Genomic DNA, 21,156 nt, shown 5'->3' with positions numbered 1-21,156 from the left:
TCGGGGGGAGATTCCCCCTTTCTTTTTAGACATAGTTTTACGGAGTTGTTTTTAATGGTGGCGTGCACCCTTTCTACTACAGCCTGTCCTTGAGAATTATAAGGAATACCTGTGATATGCTGTATTTGCCATTCTGCAAGGAATTCTCATACTTTTTTGCTAGTATATGCTGGGCCATTGTCTGTCTTGATACAAGTAGGTAACCCCATAATAGCAAAACATTCAAGCAAATGAGAAATGACATTCCCAGCCTTTTCCCCCGTCAAAGGAGTAACCTGAAGAAATCCTGAAAAGGTGTCTATTGTGACATGAATATATGAGAGGCGTCCGAAAGGGGGAAAATGAGTGACATCCATTTGCCAAATACAATCAGGAGCTGTGCCTCTGGGATTGAAGCCCGCCGGATGCTCAGTTAAATGTAGAGGTCGACAAACGGGACAGGAAGAGACTATTTGCCTGGCAGAGCGCAAGGGTATTTTATAGTGTGAATGTAGGCGGTTGGCGTTGGTATGAAGATGGGCATGTTCTGCCTGTGGAGTTTCAAAAACAGGAGTAGCCAATAAATCAGCAGACTGATTTCCCTGTGTAAGAGGTCCAGGGAGGTTAGCATGAGAGCGGATATGAGTAATGAGCAAAGGGAGAGTTCGAGATTGAATTTCTAATTGTAATTCCTGAAGCAGAGGGTTAATGATAGAATGAGTTGTGGAGATAAGAGCTGTTTCCAAAGGCGCAACAATGCCAGCTACGGAGGCAGAATCAGATACGATATTTATAGGATAATGAACATTCTGCAGTAAGAACAATAAAGCTGCAAGTTCGGCCTGTTTGAGCAGAAGTGTAAGGGATTTTCATGGAGCACTGAATAGCAGGGCCCCAGACCCCGGCGCGCCCGGAGGAAGAGCCATCAATAAAGTATGTAGGAGCTGAGGGGATTGGGGCCTTACGAACGACGCGATGTATAACCCAGGCAGTGCGCTTTAGGAAGTCCCATAGTTTACCTGACGGATAGTGGCAACCTGTGCGCCCAGTATAGTCAGCAAGAGATATTTGCAGGTCAGTAGAGAACGGAAAGGCTTCCTTAAAGGATGTGGAAGAGATCAGTAAAACAACGAGCGCTGGGTCAAAACCTAGAATTTGAATAGAACGCTTTCGTCCTTGAAGAATGAGTGAAGCGACAAGAGATAGATATGGAGTAACAGTTCGAGAAGTTTTTGTGTGTAAAGTCACCCATTCGAGAGGTTTGTCTTCTTGTGCTATGACACCAGTCGGAGAATGAGGGGCAGGGAAAATAAGAAGAAGCAGGGGGAGAGAATCATCATCCCTGTAAGCAAAGGCAGTTTTTAATCACTCCTCAACAAACGGCAGTTCGGCCTCTGCCTCTGAGGATAAAGCGCGAGGACTGTCTAAAGCAGAATCACCTTGTAAAGTGTTAAATAAATTTTGTGATTTATAAGTTGGAATCCCCAGGAGAGGGCGAATCCAGTTAATGTCTCCTAGGAGTTTTTGGAAATCGTTAAGTGTAAGGTGGGTATCCCCACGAATTTGCACTGTTGGAGGTTTCACTGTGTTCTATCTACCACAGGGCCTAGATAAGAAGCCGGAGTAGTTGTCTGGATCTTCTCCGGGGCTATTATGAGACCAGCGGAAGTCAAGTGTTGAGAAGGGGCCTGATAGACATTTTGTAATTCAGTTTCAGTTTGTGACGCTGGCAAAATATCATCCATATAATGAATGATATAGGATCGAGGATAATGATCTCTTACAGGTCTGAGGACCTGGCCAACCTAATACTGACACATGGTAGGAGAATTAGTCATACCTTGTGGCAAAACTGTCCATTGATATTGTCTCATTGGTTCCTTATTGTTAGTGCTGGGAATAGAAAAGGCAAATTTCTCCCTATCCTCAGGGTGAATGGCTATGGTATAGAAACAATCCTTTAGATCTATTATTATCAATGGCCATTGTTTGGGAATGGCTGTAGGAGTGGGTAACCCAGGCTGCAAGGCACCCAGAGGCTCCATGACGGGATTAACATTCCCAAGGTCTATTAAGAGCCTCCACTTACCTGATTTCTTTCTGATAACAAAAACAGGAGATTTCCAAGGAGATTGCGAAAGTTCTGTATGTCCTGCCTGCAATTGTTCTTGAACAATTTGCTCTAAGGCCTGCAATTTTTCTATCGGAAGGGGCCATTGAGGAGCCCAAACCGGGGAAGAAGTTTTCCATGTTATTTTAATAGGGGCAGGCCTCTTCCTCAATGGCCCCTAGAAAAAAGGGTAACCCAGTCCAGCCCTATGAGTTGGTCCTTGGGCAGTGATAGGTTCTGTGATTCCTTGATGTTGTTTGCCTAAGCCCTGTCCTGGTTTATAATGGCCCATCTTTGTCATGATTTGATTAACTGGTCGATTTGGGGGGATGACTAGCTCGGCTCCCCACTGTTGCAAGAGGTCTCTTCCCCAAAGATTAACGGGGGTATTTAAGATGAAAGCCTGGATAACTCCTTCTAATCCGTCTGGTCCCTCACATTTAAGTGGTACACCACTTTGTCGAATTTCTTCTGCCGTCACAAACCCTATTCCTTCTACCGAACTAGAGGTTGCTTGCGTGGGCCGGGTATTAGGCCAGTGCTGGGAAGCTATTACTGAAATATCGGCTCCAGAGTCTACTAGACCTGAGAAAGTCCTTCCTCTAATTTTAAGAGTCGTAGAAAGAAGATCAGTCTGAGTCGGTAATGAAGCCCATTTAACCATGAGAGGGTCAGTACTACCGAATCCTCCCGTCTGATCTCTTGGGACTGACCAATTTGTACATAGGGCAATAATAATAACTGAGCAATTCTATGTCCTCCCTTAAGGGTCCAAGGAACCCGAGTCTGTGCAACCACCATTATTTCTCCCTCATAGTCAGAGCCTATTACTCCAGTCATCACCTGGATTCCTTTAAGATTTAGGCTAGATCTTCCTAGCACAAGACCCACGATTCCTCTTGGTTAGGTCCGTAATAACCCCTGGGTATTTTTTGAGGCCCGAGACCAGGGTGAAGACCAGGGTGAAGACCAGGGTGAAGACCACTGTAAAAGGAGTGGTTAAATCTATTGTGGCACTTCCCTGGGTGGCGGGACTGAGTGATAACACGGAGGGTTTATGTGCGCAGCAGGATGTTGCTGCTGGAGAGGCGACATGTTGAATCCCCCGTTGTTGTTCGGGGCCTGGGGGTGGCCCCGCATCCCGTTTCCCGATCTTAATGGGAATGGGTTACCTTGCCTGTCAAATTTGGATTTGCATTCCTTGGCCCAATGTTTGCCTTTGCCACAACGAGGGCAGAGGCTAGGGGCGGTATTAAAAGGAGAATTGGCTCTAGGTTGGGGGCTTTACAGCATTCCTTCTTGACATGTCCTATTTTTCTACAATTATAACATTTTATTTATTTTTTTAAAGATTTTATTTATTTATTCATGAGAGACAGAGGGGGGGAGAGAGAGAGAGAGAGAGAAGCAGAGGGAGAAGCAGGCTCCCAAGGAGCAGGGAGCCCGATGCGGGACTCGATCCCAGGACCCTGGGATCATGACCTGAGCCGAAGGCAGACGCTTAACCATCTGAGCCACCCAGGGGCCCTACAATTATAACATTTTATGTCCTGTTGTTTTTGTAGGGCCATGAGTTGGAGGGAGGCTATTCGAGCTTGATGTGTAAAAGTGCCAATATTTCTACATAGACGAAGATAATAGAGAATACCTCCTGTTTCCCTATGTGGCCGGATGGCCGCTTGGCAGTCCTCATTAGCATTTTCAAAAGCAAGCTGTCTTAGCAAGTGCTCTTTAGCAGGTTTATTATCAACTTGGCAGTCGATAGTCATTTCGAGCCGATTAGTAAAATCTGTATATGCTTCTGTAGGGCCTTGCACAATTTTTATATAGCTTTGCCCCACTTCCCCTGAGGGGGTTAGCTTTTCCCAGGCTGCGAGGGCGATTTCAGAGACCTGCGCTGTGGCTGCGGGTGGAGTGTTGACCAACTGCTCTCGAACATCTGAAAAGGGGCCAGAGCCAGTGAGCATTTCAAAAGAAATATGGTGCATGGCTGGGTTTACCCGATTTGCCCAGGCTTTCATATCGGCAGCATCCGATAACCACATTTTCCATTGCAATAAATCCTGTGGCTTAAGGCAAGCCCGTGCAACCATATGCCAATCATGAGGGATCCATTCCCGAGAATTTGCCCGAGCTTTCAAAATCTCTATAGTAAAAGGGGCTGTGGGTCCATACAAGTGGCAAGCCTTCTTCAGTTCCCTTAAACTATTTAAATGTAATCCCTCGGTTCTAGAGGGGAGGGGGGTAGGGGGATGGGTTAGCCTGGTGATGGGTATTAAAGAGGGCACATTCTGCATGGAACACTGGGTGTTATGCACAAACAATGAATCATGGAACACTACATCCAAAACTAATGATGTAATGTATGGTGATTAACATAACAATAAAAAAATTAAAAAAAATAAATGTAATCCCTCAGGACCAACAGCCTGTGTTCGGTCTATGGGGAAAGCCATAAACAAATCATTAGCCCCTTGCCGTCGGAGGTCCTTTTCGAGAGGTGAGAGAGCTAGAGAGGACCTTTTGAGAGGGAATGAATCTACTGTGGAGGGAGGTTGATCACCTTCGGTGGGGTCCTCTGTTGAAAGCGGAGGGGCCGTGGGTGACGGCCGGGACTGTGAAGCCGCGAAAAGTTTTTTACTTTCAGTCTTAGCCTTTTCTAAAGTCTCATCGTCTAATTCATATGCATGTAAAGAGTTGGTAGTTTCTTTACCAACCTCAGCCAGGGATAACTTATCCCCGGTTTCCGTAGTATTGATCACCACTCGTACTAAAGCCCCAAATGGCCAGAAATCAAGGGGAATCGTTTCACCCTGTCTCATAGCCCTCAAGACATTATTTTTTACTGGGACCCAAGTCTCCTTATCTACGGAGCCTTCGTCCGGAAACCAAGGATTATATTCAACTACTGTTTCCAAACATTTTTCTGTGCGCTGCTTAGTAACTTTAGCTCCATATTCTTTAAGAAAATGATGTATTAATGCAGCAAAACCTGATGTTTTCGAATTTGATTGCCCCATAACCCTGTAATAAACTTTCCTACTTACCACCTTCTGTAGGGTTCCTACCGCTGGCCGATCATACCTCAATGGGGGCTTCAGGTCTCTGTTCGGGCGCCACTTGTCGACCTCAGAGAGTCGGGGACCTGGGGCGGCAAGGGAACTGAGAAAAAGAGACGACAGTAGAGCGAGGCACAGGGGACCCTGAGCAAACAGCCCGAGGTGCCGAGGTTTATTTTCCATAATCTAATATACCTTCTACAACGATACAGATCTATAATGATTTACAGCAGGGGCTTAGTAAGGCACATTCTTCCACGCACACAGGGTTAGTCAAGTGAAGCAGTGGGAGTGGAGAAGGAATAAAGAAATCTGTAACTGGCTGTGATCAATTAATTGTAAACACCATTGTACTCGGACCTTAACACAGGATGAGAGAACAACGGAGGGAATGCACAGTGTGCTGCTTACAGCTGGCCTCCCATCTACAAAGCATCTTGTACATGCTGTGTGCTTTAGAACAGACCACACACATCCCAAGGGCGTTTCACTGATCCTTTTGGGTTATTTTTAACCCTGCAATCTCGAGTTTTCTCAGAGATCTCGGAGTCTGAGCGAACATGCACCAGTGGTCGTTGCGGCGTTCTGTTTCCCACACCTGCAGAGCAGGGAACCCAACCTGGGACTCGGTCCCAGGACCCCTGGGAACATGACTTGAGCCCAAGGCAGACGCTTCACCAACTGAGCCACCCGGGCACCCCTCATTTATATATTTATTAAAACATTTTTTTTTTTTTTGTAGATTTAATACTGTGGTCATGGCTGGAGGGGTGTCAGTCAAGTTGCGTGCTGTTGGATTCACCCCTCCCCTTCTCTTGCTCCTCTGTGTCACAGGAATGACGTCTCTGGAGCTCCCTCGCCTCTGGCTTCTGGGTAGGTTCCAATGGGACGACTGAAAAAAGACTGATCAGCAGGAGGAGGGCCGGGGCCAAGATCTTTCTCCTCCCTCTCTCGCTCCTGCAGCGTTTCCCGCCCTAGCTACTGCGGGACCGCCCCTCCGCCCCCCAGCTCTGGCTGCCCCTCCCCAGGGGCATCCTTGCTCACTGTCAGCCCCACCCCTGGGCCCTAACGCCCCCTCTTCCCACGGTCTCTCTGTCTCTAGGAGCGATAACAGCGTCTTTCTGTGGCTAATCGGAGCCACTCTCCCGTGAGTCCGCCTCCTGGCGGCCAGTTCCTCGTCCCCCGCCCTCTGACAAGGCCTTTCAAATGCAGCTCAGGTCACCTGCTCCTTGTCGGGCGGGCAAGGCCACCCTCCTGTATGACATCCTATCTCAGAGGACAGACTCCCTAAGGACTCCTAACGTTAAACTTGAATTTTCTCTCCTGTAAAGTGAAGCCGCTAACATGGTTAGAGTCCATTGACCAGAGAGCTCCAGGATGCACCTGCAGCCAAACCGAGTTAGGTTTATGTAGCTTGCTGTTGCATGGGGGAGAGTGCTAGCTCTAGGAATCACGGCCCTCTAGCTAAGAGGGGGTTGGGAGAAGCCATGCCTCCAGGGCTAGTTGGGGGGAAATCAGAGGTTAGTCCTGGATGGGGTGTTGTCGGGAGCAGACAGTTCAGTGCTGGGGGCCTCGGGGAGGAAGGAGGACTGAAGGGGGCTGGCCATGTCATTGGTCAGGGGGCATGGTCACTCTGCTAGGCTGGAAAAGAGGGGTGATTGGGGAGTGTCCTTATCTCTTTCTTGTTTCAGACATAGTTATGGAGTGATCGTCTCCAACTTGTTCTATTACAGGGAACAGAGTGGCCTCGGCTGATTACTGTCAGTACATTGTTTATGTTTAGTCGTGTCAGCATTTAGCTTCGAGCTGCTAGGGCAATTCTTTCACGTCTTCAACACCAACCTCACACGCCTGTTGTGAGGATTGACTATAATTCTGTATAGCAGCATAAGAAAATTCAGAGAAATGTTGTTGGCCCATAGTGAGTGCTCAATAAATATTAGCTGCTTCTTGTTATAACTGCTGAGAAAATGTTCGGTGGGACCTCTGTGGCGTTCTGGAGAAGCTCATAGGGAGCCAGCCGTGCACCTCCCTCCCCAGCTCAGCATTCAATGACTTTGGTGATTCACATCTGTCGCTTGCATCAGCTACGGCAGGAGAATTTATATCATGGAAGCTGGCAAATATTGCAGACAAGGATGACATTTTTCCCCTAGAGAGCCAACAATTAAACATTTCCCAGCATGCACAGCCTGGGAATGACCAGGAACCCAAGTAGCCTGTGAACAATGAAGGGCACTCAAAAGTATTTGCCTTTATCAGAGGGAGCAGAAAGTGGGAAGTCAGTTTAAAATAAGATCATACCTAAAAAGTATCCACATTGATATGTGATTTTTAGGGTAGTATTACAGTTGCTGAAGAGTAGTAATCCATTTATATATTTTTGCTCGGCTTGGATTTTTAGGGTGAGGAAGTGACATGCAGGAGGAACCCTTAATTAGCTTAAAGAACAATTATACATTATTAATGAGTTGATAATGCTTAGAATGTTGGAGACACCCATGTATTTTTTTTTGCCATAGACGTAGCTATATGTGTGTGCTGCTGATTCCTGTTACCTTCTCACCTGGTAGATTATGAGGATGTTGTACTTACTAGAGCTGGAGTTTGAGCACTGAAATAAGGGGAGGTTAATAAGAAAGGAACAAGAAAACATTGTTTTATTGGTGATGTGTTCAGTTGCTGTAACCCAGAAACCCACAAATCTCAGTTTTTCAACTCAATAAATATTTTTCTCTCAGGCAACCTCTAATGCAGATCTGGTTGGTCTTTGCACGGTTGCTAAGGGACCATCATGTGACTCTGAAGTCTGGGGCCATGGAGTCCTCTGCTGATCCTCGGCGTTTGACAGAAAAAGAGACAGAGAGAAGAGCTTTCATGGGAGGTTCTCCTAGGTCAAGCCTCAAAGTTGCTACCTGGCTGGTTACAATTCTTCCATAGTCCCTTGTTTAGATCCCAGCCACATGGCCATCCCTCGTTTGCAAAGGAGGCTAGGAAATGTCTTTTAGCTTGAATTTTTGTGTTCCCCCAAATTCCTAGGTTGAAACCTAATGCCTGGTGTGATTGTATTTGGAGGTAGGGACTTCGGGAGGTGATTAGGTTGAGACCTTATGAATGGAATTAGTGTCTTTGTAAAAGAGACCCCAGAGAGCTCCCCGGCCCCCTTCTGCCATGTGAGGACACAGCCATCCCGAACCTGCCAGCGCCTTAACCTTGGACGCCCGGCCTCCAGGACTGTGGGAAAGAAATGTTCGCTGTTTCCTCCTCCCAGTCTGGGCTAGCTTTGCTGGCGCTGCCCAGTGGGCTGAGACAGTTGTGTTTCCAAGAGGAAAAGGAAAACAGACTTTGATCAATCGACCAGAGCAGGCTTTGCCGCAATAATTAACCATGTGTTCCGGACCACAGGGTGTCCACAACCAAAGGAGTGACGTGTATCAGGTCTGAGAGTCTGCTTTCTGGGAAGGCGGCTACCCCTGTGGGTAAACTGCCTGGTGTTTGTTCTTAGCAGGGAGCAGTAGACCTGCTGTGGTGGGGAAGGCATGCCGTAACCCCTGGGAACATACTCGGAGGGCAAGCTGACCTCCCACACGGAGCCCTGAAGGGCTGTGTCTTGGCTTTTAACAGGTAATAAATGTATGAATAAAATATATAGTATTCGAGATGCTGCTAAGTACTACAGAGAATAAAGCAAGGAAAAGAGATGTGGAGAGAGGGAGGGATATGATTTGATAAGAGGAGACAAGGAAGCTGACAAATACCTCAAAGGTGAGGGGACATGCCGTGAAAAAATCCGATGAAAGAACAGCCCAAGCAGAGGGAATAGCAAGTGCAAAGGCCCTGAGGTGGGAGCAGCCCGGAGCAGGGAGACAAACTAATCCTGCCAACAAAAGATGTCTCTCTACCAATTTGAAGAGGGAACACAATTTATGACTTATTTAAACATTATCAAATTTACATGTGTATAAGGTAGCACAAAAGTGGCTACAAAGTCTGGAAAGAATCCACACAAATTTATATAGTTAAAAGTAATTTATCTGGTAAAAATGTATCCACTGGAAGTTCTATTTCCCTGAGAGACAAAGGATGTAGCTTGTATCTTTTGTATAGCTCATGAGAGACTCCTGAGTTAGTTTCAGGGGTATGGGTTTACAGCCAAGGGTGGGACCTTGCATTGTAAAATCAAAAATTGTGACCTCATATTGAGCATATTGTGTTTTTAAGGAGACGCTCTGAGGAAGGAAGGGTGAAGAGGACATTGCCTCCCTCCTCAAAGAAACTTTCATGATTTTTCCCTTACTGAGACCAGTGTGGCGGGGACAGAGCACGGGGTGGGGGGGTGCCAACTTTACTCACAGCACACCCGCCAGTGGTCATTTTCTGCCCCCAAAGAGGGGACAGTAAACAGTCATCACGTTGCACCTCTGTGGTTGTCTTTTCTAACCTCCAGTTCCTCCTTATGTCTGCCCCCCTGCCTTTCTCTTTTAATTGGCTTTGTAGTTACTTTTTTTTATTGTGGTGAAATATACATAACCCAATTTGCCATTTTAACAGTTTTTAAGAGTAAATTCAGTGGCTTGAAAGCAATGACCTTGTTGTGAAAGCATCACCACCACCCATCTCCAGAACTTTTTCATCATCTTAGACTGAAACGCTGTCCCCATTAAACAAGAACTCCCCATTCCCCCCTCTCAGCCCCTGTGACCACGATTCTACCTTCTGTCTCTGAATTTGACTATTCTAGGCACCCCCATGTAAGTGGAATTCTCCAATATGATAAAATATCACAAGTACAGTGTCTGTACAAGTCCCTGCTTTCAACCCTTTTGATTATATACCTGGAAGTGAAATTGCTGGATCATATGGTAAGCCTATGTTTAACTTTTCGAGGAACCACCGTACTGTTTTCCACGGTGGTTGCCTCATTTTACATTTCTACCAGCGATGTATGAGTTCCAGTTCCTCCATATCTTGCCAACACCGTCATTTCTCTTTCTTTTTTGATAATAACCACAATAATGGGTGTGAATGTTTTAATTAGGTTTAAACACGCACAATTACACTTGACCTCTGTTTTCTACCACAAACACAAATTTATGTTGGCACGGTAGAGGCAGCCCGAAACTTGGCCTACCTTGCAGGTGGAGGAGGCTTGAGGGTGGCTCACTGCAGGAATCAGGAGAGAACCCAGCCAAGCGGGGGCGACTACTCGGAGGAGGTGGTAGCAGATGAGGGGGTCCGCGTTCAGGTGAGCAGTCAGGAGATTTCAGCAATGTCTCTTGTCAAAGAGGGTGTGAAGATCTCAGCAATGAGATGTGTGGCAGGAACAAAGACATTTGGAGACCCAGACAAGCTACTGATATGAGGGGAATCTGTCAGTAGGCGGGTGATGGCGGGCAGGAGACAGCCTGTGGGAGGGGCCTGGCCAAAACCAAAGGGCTTATTCCTGGAGTCCCTTTCCTTAGCTCTCCAGGACTAGACCCAAGTTTCTGGGATAGGTACTAGGCAGAAACAGAAAACATGGACACAGAGACAAAGCCAGCAATCAGAAGTGAGGTTCAAGATCAAAATAAACTGTGAGGGTGATTTGGTGCTAAGACCCCGGCGTGGAAGGTTCCTGAAAACTCACTTGCCTGAGGCTCAGATTAGAATAGGGTAATCAGCAAAACCAAGTCTGCAAGACCTGGGATCATGGGTCTCCGGCTCTGGGAAAGAAAACGCTACCCATGCAGCAAAACAATGCAAGGAGTGAGAGAAGCAACTTGGTACTCTGGGAACTTGTTAGTGAGAAGGAATAACAACTTAATTTTAAAATACTATCCCAAACCGCTCCAATATTAGCAACTATTGATTGTAAACAACCAGACAGAAATCAGCTGTGCTGTGACGTATCATGAAACATCAACTGAAACAAATGAATAAAGAAAGTTCTATGAGTCACAGTGTTTCACTGAGTTTTAAATTTCCGTTGTTGGTTTGAGTTGATGTTAGGTTGCACATTCATCTGCAGCCCTGCTCTGTCAATGCCTGTCTGATTTTAGCTGTAACCTGGGATGAGAGCTGTTTTTACTAATTTTTAAAATTTTACTTATAAAAAAACCCCCAATAGTTCTAACATTAGAGATAATCCAGTTCATTTAATTCTGTTTGATGACAGCAAACTCTAAAATCTATGGAGGAAACTAACAATTGACAAATGTAAATTTTACCAGTCTGCCAAACCAGGCTGGTGATGTGTGCAAATGCTTTTACGAATTTCAGCAAGACTTAGGGGCACCTGGCTGGCTCTGTCGGTGGAGTGTGTGACTCTTGATCTTGGGGTTGTGAGTTTGAGCCTCACGTTGGGTGTAGAGATTACTTAAAAGAATTTTAGCAAGCTTTATAGTGATCGTAATTACACTAACACTTATTTAAAGTTTATCCACTTGCTTAATAACCCCTACACCTGCCATGGGGTTTGAACTCACAACCCACAGATCATGAGTTGCATGCTCTCTCCACTGAGCCAACCAGACACTCCACTTACTGTTAGTGAGAGCTTGTTGTGTGCCAGATGGGCATCATTCTAAACATATATAACTATATAAACTCATTTAGAATACATGACGTTTATCAGCGCAATCCTAGGAGGCAGGCACTAAAATTATTATCCCCATTTTACAGGTAGGTGAGGCAAGTATAAATTACAACTTTCAGCCAACAACGATCGCACAGAATTCTCTGGCGGCAGCACACCTGTGTATATCCATTCTTTTTCTAAGCGGCCCCAGATTCTACCAAACCTTTGGTGGTTCACTTTCTGAAAGGCCGGTTCATCTCACCTCCCAGTGCCGCGGGCTCCCACACATCCCTCTCCCAGATCCCTAACCTGGCGGCACCACCCCACAGAGTGACTACCAGCGAATACCGGCAGGCAACCTGCCAAGGCTACTCACTACCTGCAAGGTCAAACACACACTCCTTCAAGCCAGTATTTACAACGTTCCTTTGCAAGTCCCACCCCGAGTCCTGGGCTCTGGACCGATTTTTCAAGATAAAGAGAGAGAAACCCTATTTTCCGGAGAAAAGTGCGTCTGTTCTAAAACAGTGAATCGCTTTTCAGAGTGTCCTTTTCCAGGAGCTCAGAGAGACCTCTCACCATGTGAGGAGATGGTCTGCATGATGTCAGGTCTCCGGAAAAATTCCCCCGAGATTCACGAGCCGGGTCTCCAGGTCTCAAGACAGGCGCTTTCAGCAGCCAAACCCCGGGGGCCAGAATTACCTACTTGCTCACACAGAAGATCCCTTGCTCTTTTCGAGGGCAGTTTGAGACCCAGGGATCAGATCCTGGAGGACTCCGGCAGTGTGAAAGCAACCACGTTTCCCCGAAACCGGAGAGCAGAGGGTGCGGGGATCTGTCCCGCGGGGTGCGACGCGGGTCACAGCGCGCAGCCCCCGCGTCCACCTCCTTCCCGGAAGCACCATCTAGAAGCTACGCTTGGGAAACAAATTCGAACCCCGCCCTGGTCGCCCCGGCTGGGGAGAGAGGACACACAATCTTTCTTTGCTCACTCCCGTTCCTCCACGCCGCTCCGGAGCCACCGCCCTTCAATAGCCATATTTCTAAAAAGACAAAATGTCCATTTTTCTAAAAAGAGAAAAAGCAACAAAACTCCCCCAAACATCTTTTTTTTTTTTTTTTTAATGTATATGGAGAAAACCAGGAATGAAATAGGAGAGGAAGGACTGTAAATAGAAGCAATCGGGAGGCAGAAACGGGGAGTGATCGGACGGACAGCATTTTGATCCAGGAGGCGGCCAGGCATTACATGGTATTCATCTGTGTGGTCTTCACCGAGTGCAGAAAATTAATTTCACGGATCAGGTTGACAGGTAAAGAAATCGGGGGCACCCTCGAGGACCTCGTGGCGCAACGGTAGCGCGTCTGACTCCAGATCAGAAGGTTGCGTGTTCAAATCACGTCGGGGTCAGTAGTTTTAGCGTCTCTGGAAGGTCCTGGTCTGGGAAGTGAGATGTAGGAGGAAGAGAAAGGTTCCTCCCCCGCTTTCTCCCACCTTGGCTGCCCTCATTAAAATACCTTTAAAAAAAGTAAATAATAGGCAGCATACACAGGAAGATGCAACCTTGGTATTGTGTCTGGGTTTTTTGGGGGCCTCATAAAAACACTTTTACTCCTTTATTGCAAATGTTCTGAATTCCACTTTTTACCAACTCGTCCATTAATATTCCCAACGCTTTCAGCCTTCTCTCCATGCTCACGTCTGTGCTCTCAGACCCATCTCTTCATCCACATGTCTTTCTAACCTTCCGAACCTTAGCAGATCTTCTCAGGCAACTAGTTTGCTTCTAGGAGGTGACCTTAGCTCACCTGCTCCACACATGGGTCAGCTTTTCCGTGCCAGAGAGGTCCCACAGCAAGCCCACACTTGGATCTCTGGGATTCCTTATCACTTCAAATCACAGAAGAGGTCAGTTCCTTTCCAGATGCAGAAAACTGAACACAGTTTTGTTTGTCAAATTGAGACTACAGGGAAAGAGAGAAAGTTAGTCTTCTGGGCTAGAAGTTCCTTGAACCCCCTAAAACTCTATGTCAAGATTATGTGCAGGAATGTGCGTCTTACTCTCACCTGGGGCTCCAGACTTCCGTCCCCCATCAACAGATTATGAACCATCACATGACAGCATGGGAGAAAGGGAAAGCACATTTACGTCATCAGCATCCATCATTTTGCATAACTTAGAATAAGTTTAAGACACGGCATTTGGGTTATCAGCAGAATTGTGCTATAATGTAACCTTCACATAGCACACAGTGACAGATATCCCATCTAAGCCTGCCTCCGAGCGCCGGAGAAGCAAATCCACAGTAAGCTTTTTCCATTTCTTCTTAACCCTTCTCTTAGGAGTTAATTCAGGCTCAGGGCTACCACCTTACAAAAGACAAGTTACTACTCTGAAGGGAAAAATGAGAACCCATTTTTTATTTGTACAGATTGAGGGGAAAAGTGGGGGGAGGGAGACAAACTAGGGAAGAGCTGAATATTAACTATGAGGACATGGACTTCCACAGCAGAGTGGCGCAGCGGAAGCGTGCTGGGCCCATAACCCAGAGGTCGATGGATCGAAACCATCCTCTGCTAGGCTTAGTCCTTTTCCTCCCGTAAGCACAGGGAGCAAGAAAGAAGAGATGAATTCTTGTTACAAATCTTGTGAAAGATTTGATTCTTTAAATTATGTCTATGTCAAAAGGATAGAAATAAAAACCTAACAAAATTTGCAATATGCCATCTATAGATCTTTGGTGGTGTCTGATAAGCCGTTTTGCATGTTTTTTTAAACATATGAAAAGGTGCTCCACATCATAGGTCATGAGAGAAATGAAAATTAAAACAACAATGAGATACCACAACACACCTCGTAGAATGTCCAAAATCCAGAACACTGATATCAAAGGCTGGCAAGGATGTGGAGCAACAGGAACTCTCATTCACTGCTGTTGGGAATGCAAGATGGTACAGCCATGGGCGGGGTAAGACAGTTTGCCAGTTCCTTACAAAATTAAACATACTCTCACCACACAACCCAGCAATTACACTACTCGTTACTTGCCCAAAGGAGTTGAAATATGTGTCTATGCAAAAACCTGAACACAGATGTTTATAGCTGCTTATTAGTAATAGCCAAAACTTGGAAGCCACCAAGATGCCCTCCAGTGGGTGAATGGATGAATAAACTGTGGTCCACCCAGATAATGTGATATTATTCAGCATTAAAAAGAAATGAGTTACCAAGCCATTAGATGACACGGAGAAGCCTTAAATGCATATTACTAAGTAAAAGAAGCCAAGTTGAGAGGCTACATGTTATATGATTCCAAATATATGAAATTCTGAAAAAGCCAAAACTATGGTGAGACACCAAATGATCAGTGGTTGCCAGAGGCTGGTGGGTGGAGGGAGGATGAATAGGCAAAGCACAGAGAGTGCAGAGGATGGGGGGGTGGGGCAGGGCAGTGAAAATACACTGCATGATACTATAACGATGGATACATGTCATTATATGTCTGTCCAAACCCACAGAACTATAACACCAAGGGTGAACTGTAATGTACTCTCTAAACTTTGGGTGATTACAATGTGTCAAAGTAGGTTCATCAATTATAGCAAATGTGCCACTCTGGCGGGGGATGTTGATATTGGGGGACGCAGTGCACGTGGTACCTTCCTCTCCATTTTGCTATGAACCTAAAACTGCTTTGAAAACTTCAATCTCAAAAAAAAAGAGAGAAAAGAAAAGAATTGGTACTTGGTACTTAGAAATACTCTCTTTGTGAGACTTCCAGTCTTTACTTTCAAAAAATGATGCATTTGAAATGTATTCCTTCTATTAAGTTTTTATCATCTAATGTGAGGACTAGTCAATTTTGAAAACAATCAATTTAATGATGTGATTTAAAGAAAATTTACATATGTGAGAAAAGAGTAGTGAACTATAGCTGGAGACTATATTATTAACATTTTTGTCACTTTGTGTAAAATGATGTTACAAAAGAAATTTTAAAAAAATGTATACATACAATTACAGTGGCCTAAAAAAGATGAGAATTGGAGACCTCAAAGAGGATAACCAAAACAACGAGCCAGCCAGGAGTCGAACCTGGAATCTTCTGATCCGTAGTCAGACGCGTTATCCATTGCGCCACTGGCCCACACACAGTTACGATTTATTTACAGAAAAAGGAAGTAGTGGATTTGCTATGTTGCTCTAAATATGAACATGTGAAATCTTTTCTTTCAACTTCTTTTTTCCCTATTACCAGGATTTCCAACCCCAAAACATCAGAATTCAAACAAAAGAGTTTTCTATTTGTTCCTTTGCTTTCTTTGTGGTCAGTAAGAACTCCATTTTGGTGTAACTTGGAAAAGTCTGAGGGAATGTTTAATATGTTTAAAAGTAGCCTGTAATTGAAGATAAATTACACTGAGCAGAGAAGGTGCAAATTACACTGAGGAGAGAAGGTGCAAATGTGTAAAAAGGCCACCTCTCGTAGTCGGCAGGATTCGAACCTGCGCGGGGGGACCCCAATGGATTTCTAGTCCATCGCCTTAACCACTCGGCCACGACTACAGCTGCTGCAAGCTTTTTTTCAGTCTCCTCCATGTTAGCATATATCATGTATTCTAGGCTACTTTAGGATTTAGTAATACAAGAGAGCAAAGCAAAGGATCCCCGTTAATGAAACTGGAAAGGAATCAACCAACATCCATTCCAGCACGTGGTAAGTTGAAAATGCTCTTTGGGTCTTTTCTAGAAAGCAAATCAGCCATATGGTGCAATAATCCTCTTTAAATAATCCCCTTTAAATAATCCTTTAAAAATCCTCATATTCTTGCAGAAGTGGGAAATTTATCCTCAATAAATAATCTGACAAAGACATCCTCGCAGGTACCCTATGCCTCCAGACACCTAATACAGCGCCTGGAATAAGGGCTCAGTAAATGTCAGCTGCTATTGTAAGCATCATTTTTAAATTCGAGAAAGGAGACCCATCAAAATGTTCCACAGGTGGTAGAATATTTTTGAATGAAACGGGGAAGTAGAAAATATTTCTGAAAGTCAAATCCACTTCATTGCATGGCACCTTCTCTCATGAGGGGAAGGACAACTGCATCTGATACTCTGTGGATGATAGTTTAAAGATATTCGCAAAGATCATCTTCAAAGCAAGAGCAGATCCCCAGGATCTCCACATTTCTGAAACTGTACAACCATTATCACAATCTTATCTGTATGTGTATGTGTGGGTGTACTAGTGCACAAGTAGATGATTCTGTCCTTCATCAATAGCTCCATTTTGTGAACAGAAGAAGGATAAGACGTGACTGATAAACCACTGCTCATGTGCTGATGGATTGAAAATTTATCCGTAGCCCAGACCTCTCTTCTGAGCTTCATAATATATGGCTGTCCTAGTAATTTCTTTTTGCAAGTGCATGGGCATCTCAAAAGCAAGACATCCCAAAATGAATGCTCCACCCTTTCCCCCCAAACTTGAACCTCCTTCAACAATCCAAATTTTATCAGGAGCCCCCAAATCAAAGACTTAACTTTCTTCCTTTCTCTGAGTCTCACCCCATCGCCCATTGGTTACCAGGCCTTCAATTCAACCTCCTAATTATTTCTCAAATCTGGCTCTTCCTCCCAAGCCACAACGGGTCCATTTTCTTAGATGAACTTCTTACAGTTTGTCATCGGGGTTTTTGCAACAACTTCTTCGAAGTATTTTGGCTCCCAGGCTCTTGTCCTTGAACTGATTCATTCATTTCTTCGTTCTTTCAAAAATTTTATTCTGAGCCCAATGACGTGCCAAGCACTCTGCTAAGTGCTGCTCATTCAATGGAGAGCAAGAAAAATATAGCCACTCCTTGAGGGATTTCCAGAGTGAACAATTGTAGAAGTGAACATTGACAAGTGAGGGTCCAGTGGGCCAAGTGGCCTATCGGAGTCATGCTCGGTCCCAGACGTGGACATCGTGGATCGTTGCTTGGAGAGTCACTCATTCGACTCCAGATTTCATGAAGAAAGTGTCCAGTTCTACCTTTATTACCTCTGAATGGGTAAATGGGTTCTCAATGACTATATGTGGAATGAATCATATTTAAGCTCAGATCTGAAGGATGTGTAGGAGTTAGCCGAGTTGGAAAGGGGTGTGGTGTTCTAGACCTAAACCTCACAGAAGATGAGAGAAACTGAAGAAAGTTCTGTCTCGCTGGAAGATTGTTTTTTTGGAGAGATCCAGGGAGGGGCAGGAGTGAGAGTGGACACCAGAGATGTATTTTAGGGCAGATTTTGTAGGTGGGGCTGTGTTGGCAGCAGCTGATGTTCATCTGAGAATGCCCATCTGATTGTGGCCCTCCCCTCCTTAAAGTCTCTGAAGGTACTCTGTGGCCTACAAGGAAGATCACAAATGGCACAGGAGGCCCTCCTCATGGGCATCTCTCTGACCTTCTCAGCTTCCTTTCTGGGCCATCTGTCAAGGGAGCCTGGGACTCCTGAATCAAGGAACGACCTGCCCTTCCTCACACACTTCTTCAAGCTGACCCTCTGCCTTATTTCCTTGGAGCTCTGTGCCCTTTCTTTAGGGCCTCCGTTTAAATAGGACAGCTTCTGCCAAGCCTTTTTTTTTTTTTTTAAATTAGAACTTATACTATAAAAATTTTCAAACATATAGAAAAGTTGAAAGAGTAAGGGATTATCTGCATACCCGCCATCCAGATTCAACAACTGTTAACATTTTGCCATATTAATCTTATCTACCTTCTTCTTCCGGAATATAAAATTCCTTTGCAGACATCATGATGCATCCCACCTACGCACGTACACGTGTTTCAACTGTGCACGTGTCTTATATAACCATGACACCATTATCATAGGGAAAAAAAATCCAGTGATTCTTTATAAAAACATCTATTATGCCAGCGTTATTTAAACTTCTCTAAGTATGTTTTTTGGAGTTGGTGTTTCTAACCAGGATCCAATCAAAGTTCATGCGTGCATTGCATTTGATTTGTAATGTTTCCTTGGTCCCTTTTAGTTCAGAACAGCATTGCCAGCTTCTCCTTGCTGGTGTTGTTTTGACACTGACTTTTTAAAAAATCCAAGCCAATTGTCTCGTAGAATGTCCCACACTCTGGATCCGGATTGTTTCTTCAAGGCAACTTTTAATTTATCCCCTGACCCTCATTAAACTAGAAGTTAAGTCGAAATTATTGATTACGTCCATTTTGATTAGATTAGATTCAGGTTAAAAATTGGGGCCTGACACTGTACTTACTTGCTAGGGTACTTACTTCACACGAGGAGGCATTTGTCAGGATATCCACCCACCGTGAAGACAGAGTGGTCCCCTCGGGGCTTTCTTTTTCCCTTTGCAATTAGCAAATAATCTTGGGGTGGTCCTTTCACACCTTGCACACGTTGTTTCCCAAAACCCCTAAGGGCCCTAAGAGTTTTGAGATCGCGAACGCTCTCTGCTGAGTGTCTGATTTCTCTGGGGATCGCAGATGGTGAGTCTTCTAATTCCCCCACGCCCCGACGTTTGTTAGAGGGTGTCGTGAAGCTCGACCTTTCTCGTGCCTTTCCCCGCCCCCAGGCGTTCCTGGGGTTCCCACGGCAGTCGTGGAACGCGGGGGCGCAGGTGGGCGGGTGCGGGGCGCTCGGTCGGGGGTGTTGGCGCCGAGGGGCGGGGGAGCCTGCGGGGCGTCGGGCAGCCCGCAGGGCCCGAGGCCGCGCCCCAAAGCTCCTGACTTTGTAGGCGGAGGGGAGCGCTGAGAGGGACGGGGCACTGGCCACAGGTGCGGCGGCCCCAGACGAGGGCCTGCGCTGCTCTCGTGGGACAGGCGCTCGGGGGGAGGGGAACAAAGGAAGAGAAAGGAAGGACGGTGTGGAGGCGACCAACCCGGGGGAAGGAGCTATTCGGTCAACGTGAAAAGGAGCCGATTCTGTTTGCCGACTGTAACCGAGAAAACAGCCGTAGGAAAAGTGGACCACCAGGAACCGACCCGGTGTCTTGAATGGAAAATAGACCCCGCAGCAACCACGAAGGGATTCGAACCCTCAATCTTCTGATCCGAAGTCAGACGCCTTATCCATTAGGCCACGTGGTCGTTCCGGGCGCTGAAGGCGGTGCGTGTCCAAAATTTGTTGAAAGAAATTCACCTTGGCGTTGTAACTGCAACCTAGGGAATTCATTATTGTAAACCAAGGCATTTCCCAGGATCTTCCAGTCTAGACTCTTAACCACAGAGAACGCACTGAGGGTTCCGGGAAGGAGGTGGGTGGGGGATGGGGAAATAGGTGTTGGGGATGCACGAGGGCACCTGTTGGGATGAGCCGGGGTGTTATATGTAAGGGATGAATCAGAGAATTCTACGCCTGAAGCTAATATTAGGTTGTATGGTAACTAACTGGAATTTAAAGGAGATCTTGAAGAAAAAAAAAGAAATCCTACAGTCTAGTTGGAGAAACCAGTTGAACCTGACGGCCAAAAACACAATAAAGTTACAACGGAGATAACCACCAAGGAGAGGAAGATGTTGCGACGATAACCAATAAGACAGGGCTTTATCTTCCGACAGGGATCTGGGAGAAAAGGCCACAGTGAGGAGGGGACGCTTGAGCTGAGGGCTGGGGGTGGGGGAGGCAAAGTGGACACCGGATTGCTCCCCGTCCCCCCGGGACCCCCTTGGCAGGTAGAGATTGTGGATAAAGTCAAGAATTCACTTCTGCACACTCCAGAAACCCTGCTCAAAACAACTCCGACATAAAAGTTCAAATAGGACAAAAACAGCAACAAAATTTTGTGATCTGGAAAGCCGATGGAGGTGTGATAGTTGACTTGTCAGATTTGAGAAAGCTGAATCCTAAGCCAGTCCTATGGGAAAAGCAAAGAGGTGGTCAGATTTACCCATAAACCCTCCATTCTCATGCCCCAGGGCCAAGGTCAGGGACTGTCTTTGGGGGCTTCATCTGGAAATTGCCTGTTAGGGGTGAAATTGTGTGTCTCACTGCCCCCTTCCTTGACATGCTTAAGCCCTAACCCCCAGTACCCTAGAATGTCACTGTATTTGGAGGCAGGGCTTCCAAAGATATAGATAAAGTAGGGTGAGGTCATATGGGTGGGCCCTGACCCAACATGCCTGGTGTCCTTATAAAAAGAGATTGGGACACACACACACACACACACACACACACACACACACACACACACAGGAAGACACACCACGTGGACCCTGGGAGAAGAGAGCTGTCTATGAATCTCGCTGACAGGATTGATCTCCCGCTTCTAGCCTCCAGAACCCAATCTGTAGCCCCGAGTTGTGGCAGCCCTAGTCGATTCATCCATTGCCCCTCCTCCATCCTGGAGGAAGACTGGATGTTTATTTTCTTGAGAAAGGAAAGTATGTGATCTCCAGGCTGGAGCAGTGATGCTCACACTTTCCCCTGAATCAC

At 45.9% G+C, this 21,156-nt stretch overlaps 5 non-coding genes across 5 annotated transcripts; 2 read left to right on the top strand and 3 right to left on the bottom strand.

Annotated features, from left to right (window-relative positions):
* The first annotated feature begins 13,043 nt into the window (after positions 1-13,043).
* On the top strand, positions 13,044-13,115 carry TRNAW-CCA (transfer RNA tryptophan (anticodon CCA)). The gene has a single exon. It is a non-coding gene; the product is annotated as a tRNA-Trp (tRNA).
* Positions 13,116-14,213: 1,098 nt separating this feature from the next.
* TRNAM-CAU (transfer RNA methionine (anticodon CAU)) lies at positions 14,214-14,285 on the top strand. Its single transcript has one exon. It is a non-coding gene; the product is annotated as a tRNA-Met (tRNA).
* Positions 14,286-15,780: 1,495 nt separating this feature from the next.
* On the bottom strand, positions 15,781-15,853 carry TRNAR-ACG (transfer RNA arginine (anticodon ACG)). The gene has a single exon. It is a non-coding gene; the product is annotated as a tRNA-Arg (tRNA).
* Positions 15,854-16,190: 337 nt separating this feature from the next.
* Positions 16,191-16,272, bottom strand: TRNAS-AGA (transfer RNA serine (anticodon AGA)). Its single transcript has one exon. It is a non-coding gene; the product is annotated as a tRNA-Ser (tRNA).
* A 3,466-nt stretch (positions 16,273-19,738) lies between these two features.
* Positions 19,739-19,811, bottom strand: TRNAR-UCG (transfer RNA arginine (anticodon UCG)). Its single transcript has one exon. It is a non-coding gene; the product is annotated as a tRNA-Arg (tRNA).
* Between the last annotated feature and the right edge of the window lie 1,345 nt (positions 19,812-21,156).

Source organism: Eumetopias jubatus, unplaced genomic scaffold (assembly GCF_037043125.1).
Source record: "Eumetopias jubatus isolate StellerSeaLion01/CBP00866 unplaced genomic scaffold, mEumJub1_p1.0 scaffold_6, whole genome shotgun sequence".
NCBI classification, from domain to species: domain Eukaryota; kingdom Metazoa; phylum Chordata; class Mammalia; order Carnivora; family Otariidae; genus Eumetopias; species Eumetopias jubatus.
The sequence above is the reverse complement of the archived record's forward strand: the minus strand, read 5'-3'. Positions and strand labels throughout refer to the sequence as shown.